This window comes from Heterocephalus glaber, unplaced genomic scaffold (assembly GCF_053883595.1).
Source record: "Heterocephalus glaber isolate CG9 unplaced genomic scaffold, H.glaber_assembly_v1.0 deba00000331, whole genome shotgun sequence".
Taxonomy (NCBI): Eukaryota; Metazoa; Chordata; class Mammalia; order Rodentia; family Bathyergidae; genus Heterocephalus; species Heterocephalus glaber.
The window spans coordinates 45,721,837-45,727,836 of NW_028258142.1; the positions used below are offsets into that span (position 1 = coordinate 45,721,837).

A 6,000-nucleotide genomic window follows, 5' to 3' on the forward strand; every position below is an offset into this window, starting at 1 on the left:
TAGAAGTAGAACAGAACCTTCTCAACAGATCAAAAACATGTACTCCATACTTCCAACAAAAACTCCTTCTATGAATGGAGATGATACAATGCTTTCTCCCTAAAGTGGGGAACAAGGGCAGATATGCCTATTCTTCATCTGTCCATTAGACTTTGAAACATAGGTCTAAACCAAAATAGTCTGGCAATAAAATGACACAACTAGGATAGGATTGGCATGGCAGAAGCAAAATCTTTATATGTAGATGAAATGATCATCTCCAGAGAAAATACTAAGAAATCTCTAGGAGCCCCTAGAACTTGTACTTGAATTTAGCAGGATTAAAAAACACAAGGTATATATAAAAATTCAGGTCTGTGTATAGTTGCTATAAATGAAGAACTGGATATTGAAATTTTAAAGTTATGTAGGAGTACAAAGGACCCAGAAAAGCCAAAAACAAAAACAGTGTTGGAAGAGGTTTAGCACCCAATTTTAAGACTTCTTCTAAAGCTACAGTAATCAAGGCAGTGTTGGTGTAAGGAAAGACATATAGATCATTGGAATAAAACAGAGAATCTAGAAAGAGAACCACACATATATGGTCCACTGAGTTTTGAAAGATTATTTAACATCATTTCTCGGCCTTTTGGCTAAGATCAAGTGAAAGATTATTTAACATTAGCATTTTATAGAATATAAACTCGATTCAAGAGCTGAGGAAGAGATGGTGTCATCAGCAAATAGCACTAGAACACCTGGTATCTGTATATAAAAAATTAACCTCAACCCTTTTTTCCATACATGAAAATAACTTGAAGGGATCTATGAACCTAAATAAGAAAGCCTAAAAGTATAAAACTGTAAGAAGAAATTATAAGGGAAAATATTTATGAATTCAGAGTAGGCAAGAACTACCTAGGATACAAAAAACATGATGTATAAAAGAAAAAAATTGATAAATAAGATTCCATCAAAATTTAGAACTTTAAATGACATCATTAAAATGAAAAGTAGTCCTTAAACAGACCATATTTACAATGCATATAACCTATGAGCAGACTATATAAAGAATTCTTAGAGCTCATCAATAGACAACTCAATTCAAATGTAGACATAAGAAGATGATAAATAGCCAGTATAGCACAAGGAATGGGGTGCAACTCTAGAATCAGAAAAATACTAATCAGTACAATAATAAGATTGAATTATACACTCAGTAGGGAGATGAAGTTAAAAGTTTTAAAAGCCTTGTCATGACTTTTTCTTTTTGTTCGATTCTCCCCTTTTGTGTTTAATTTGTCATCCCCAATGGATTCATTCTGCTGGGTTTCCTGGGGTTGTGATCCTCATTGTCTTTTCCTAGGGTATTGTCTAAAATTTTTTGGAGTGCCGGTTTGGTATTCATGAAGTTCCTGAGGTGCTCTTTGTCATGAAAGTATCTTAATTCTCCATCAATTTTGAAAGATAGTTTTGCAGGTACATCAATCTGGGTTGGAGGCTGTTTTCCTTTCAGGCTTGAAATACATCACTCCAAGCTCTTCTTGCCTAGAGGGTTTGCATTGAGAAGTCTGCTGTGATTCTGATGGGCTTTCCTTTGTATGTGATTTGTTTCTTTTCTCTCACTGCTTGTAGAATTTTGTTCTTCTGTTGGATTTCTGGAATGCTAACTATTATATGCCTATGTGTAGATTTTTTTTGATGAAGGCTAGCTGGAGTCCTATATGCCTCACTTATGTGTATGTCAAGTTCTTTTCCCCTCCTTGAGAAGTTTTCTGCCATCTCTTCCATGAAGAGTTTTTTTTATGTCATCTGCACTCTCTCCTCTTTCTTCATTGACTCCAATCAGTCTTATGTTATTCTTCTTTGCATCATCTAGCAGCTGGATTGATTTCGCATGCTCCCTTACAATTTTAAAGCAAGTTTTCTTTTCCTCCTCACTAATTGCAATCTTATCTTCTATATGTGAAATTCTATCCTCACATTGGTTCATTCTGCTGTGTAGACTTTCGATGGAGTTTTTAATCTCTTGGAAATCTGTTTGTATCTGTTTTATGGATTCCATTTGTTTCCTATGTTGGGATTCCATCATGTTCCTCAGATCCTCTATTTTTTTATCTGTGTCCTCTCTAGATTTATTAATCATGTCTTGCACCATGAGCAAAACCTTTGCTGTTATCTGAGTAATTATTTCTGATTTCATTTTTCCCAGATCCTCTTTTGTTGCCAGTTCAGAGAGTCCAGGTGGTTGAGTATCAGAGTGTTCCATCTCGTTTCCGTTTGCGGTTGCTGTAGGGGATCCGGAAGTCTGTTTTTGAGGCTTGTTTATGTGTCTTCTCATTTCCACGGGGAGGGGGATGCTTCTGGCACCCACATGGTTCACCTTCTCTGCCCTAGGAGCTTGGGATGGCGGTGGGGGAGCTTCCTTCTGGGTGCTGGGACCAGCTGAGCTTCTTGGCCCTAGGAGCCTGGGATGGCAGCCACCACCCATAAATCTTAACTCCATGGCTTTATCAACTACAAGTTCAGCCATAAGTCCAAAGCACTCTTCCTTCCAGTACTTCGATTCATAGATTTGGGTCCGAATGATCATCTCCACCAGATGTTGGGGGTTGGTGCCATGGATGCTATGTGCATCCTTCACTGTATGGTTCGCCATTTTAGAACTCTAGTTCTACATATTTCTGTCGGATCCCTTACTGTGTCCCCTCCAGGTCAATAAAACACAAGGAAAAGAATGGAGAAAGGCGGAGGAAATCTCTACATTGGCCGAGCAATCATTTTGGAAGGGGAAAGCTCAGCGTCTAGAACTTCTGGGGACTGCGTGCCAGTCAAATGGATGTTCTAAGTTTATTTTTTTTAATTGTTGCACAGACTGAGAGGTGTCACAACACATTCCAAAACTGAGTTTATTTTGTTACAGTGTTAAAAATATCAGCATCACCAAAAGATAAATACCATAATTCAGAGTATTCATAATTTAGAGTATTACCAAGACACAAAAGCCATAAAAAATGATATCCAAAATTTTGATAATAGCAGCTTCCAGATGTTTAATAGATTCCTTCAGTTATAATGATCAGTAAAGAGAAAAGATTTGGCTTCTGACGTATTATACAGGTTCGAACGCCTTGCTTCTAGTCGTAGCTGTCTAGCTCTCTCTTCAACAGCCTGCTGCTCTGCTGTTTTCTCTATTTGTTTCCTTCTTAGTAGTTATTTAAAAGCCTTTTCCCAGCCTTTTGTTCCTTTGAGAAAGAATAAGCATTCCTCCTGCTTTCATAGTTCTTCTGACTTTCTTTCATCTGCTCCTCATGCTTTTTCTTAAGCCATAATCGGAAAGCTTCTTGCGGATCTCTGTCTTCTTGTCTGCTGTTCATGTCCTCAATTTGCTTAGCTCGCTGGATTCTCCACGTTTCTGGAATCTTCTTTCTTTTTTTGCAGCCATGCTTTGAAGACCATGCCGTTCTCTTTTTTTCTTTTGTTTCTCTTCCATTTTCTGTTGTTCTTCTCTCTTAAGCTTTTCTCTCCTCTTTTCTAGCTGTTTCTGGAGTTCTTTCTGTTGAAGGGAAAGGGTATGTTGAGGTCACTGGAGATATACTGGCAGACTGTGTCCGATGATGAGCTTTCCCATTTCCTTTATTTCCATCTGAGGTGGCAGCAGAGCGTGGATGAGTCTTCGGGTTGGGTGGTGGCTGAGGGACAGAAGCCAGGGGCTCTCCTGCTGATGACTGAGTAATGTGAATTTTTGCCGTGGGCTCTTCTTTCTTGACACCACTGATAGATGAGTTGGAAGATCTGAGTAACAATTGCTGGAGTTCATTTTCAGTACTATTAGCATTACTGATTGGGGGGGGGGCAAAACCCCTGGCTGTCAATATCTTGTAAATTCAGGAGTTCAAACTTTTCATTTTTCTCTACCAGTATTTTTATATCCTTGTTTTCTTCAAAGCTTCCTTCAATAAGTGCCAGGAGGGCCGGGGATTTAGCTCAGTGGTTTTGCCGCCTGCTACGCAAGCACAAAGACCCGAGTTCGATCTCCGGTACCAAAAAAAAAAAAATCCAGGAAAAAAAAATAGTGACAGGAGTACATTTTCTTGCCCTAACTCATTGGAAAGACATAACTGTGATAGTTTTCCAGACGTATTATTTTCATTTTCAAAATAATTTTTGTAATTATCCCTGTCTTCTAGTGGAGAAACTTCCAGATCAACTAATTTGTCCTTGAACTTAAGTTTTCATTCCCTTTTATCATCCACGGGTTCTTGGGTCTGTAGAAGCTTGTTAGCTTGTATAATTTTCTCCTTAATATATCTGCTTACTTCCTCATCCTCTTCCTCCTCCAAGTCTTTCTGACTTTCTAGTTTAGATTCCTGAAAAGAGTTTTCACTATCTGAATCTGATACACAATCCAAAGATTGAATACTTGGGACAGAAATAAAGTCATTTCTTCTTGCTGAAACTTCATCCTTCAAAGATTTATCAAGATCAGAGAGCTGTTTCATGTGTTCTATTTCTGTTTCATTTTCTTTTAATTCCTGAATAATATTCTCTTCCTTCTCGTAAGCCATCTCTATTATGCTGGCATCAATTTCTTTTTCATTAATTAACCACTCGAGGTCCTTCTCAAAGACATCTTTGTATTCTCCACTTTCATTTGAATCAGTATCTTTATTTTCATTCATTTTTGGTTTGTTTAAGAATAGCTGCTGTGTGAGATGCAGCGACTGGGGTCACAGAGATGGCAGGGTTGGGGGAGCTCTTCTCCCCTTGTCTTCCTAAGCTCTGACTCGGAGGCAAAGGAAACCCAGGCGCTACCATGGCAATGGCGTGTCTCCTCGTCCTCCATCCGGGCTTTCCCCATAATCAAATTTCTTAAAACAGTGATAAAGGGGAAAACCTTAAAAGTAGCTGAGAGAGGGGACAAAGGGCACATTACATAGAAGCTGAGAATGAAAGCAAATTTCTCATTGGAAAAAAAAATTCAAGTTAGGAGACAGTGTGACAGGATCTTTAAAGTAGGGGGGGGCCATCTGTCAACCTAAAATTCTTTACTCAACAAAAATATCTTTTTTTGAAAAAAGGTAAAGTAATACCTGCTCCAGATAACAAAAGCTGAAAGAATCCATCAGCAGCAGACTTGTTTTACAAAAACATGTTTAAGAAAATCCTTCATGGGGCTGGGGATTTAGCTCAATGGTTCCGCCACCTGCCTTGCAAGCGCAAGGTCCCAAGTTCGATCCCCAGTACCAAAAGGAAAAGAAAAGAAAAGAAAATCCTTCAGGTAGAAGGACAATGATACCAGACAGAAAACTGGATTTACTCATAGAAATGAAAACCAGCAACAGTAACTGTATGAGTAAATAGGGGGGAAAAGTCTTTAAATCTCATTTCAAGATAATGGAATGCTTAAAGCAAAAGTAATAACCATGTACTGTGAGGTTTAGAAGTAAAATATGTGACAACAATAGCACACAGGCCTAGAGGGAGAGATGAAGGTGTAATGTTTTAAGATTTTTGAGGCAGTGTAATCTCATTTGATATATCACAGATGTAAACTATAACCCTAAAGCAACAATAAAATAATATGACAAAGAGCTATAGCTAGTAAGGCAACAAATAAGATTAAACTATAAAAAATAACCAACACCAAGAAGGCAGGAAAAGAAGAAAAAGGAACAAAGAATAGATAGAACAAATAGAAAACAACTATCAAGATGAGAGATTTAAACATAAGCATATTAACCATCATACTAAGTGTAAATGTTCAGATTGGATAATAAAGCAAGGCTCAACTATGTGCTATGTATAGGAAATGCAATTTAAATATAAACATGTGCAGGGGCTGGGGCATTGTTCAGTGTCAGTACACTTGCCTAGCTTGTGTAAGACTCTGGATTCTATCCCCAACACCAAACCACAAAGCAAAAAAAGAAAGAAATGAAAAGGAAAAAAAGAAAAAGAAGACATGTATGCAATAAATCACATATAATTATCTATTTCCAACTAGATATTGAAAAACAA

General features: G+C 37.8%; 1 pseudogene; it reads right to left on the reverse strand.

Annotated features, from left to right (window-relative positions):
- Positions 1 to 3,045: 3,045 nt before the first annotated feature.
- LOC101708462 (coiled-coil domain-containing protein 181-like) lies at positions 3,046 to 4,661 on the reverse strand (annotated as a pseudogene).
- Positions 4,662 to 6,000: the final 1,339 nt, after the last annotated feature.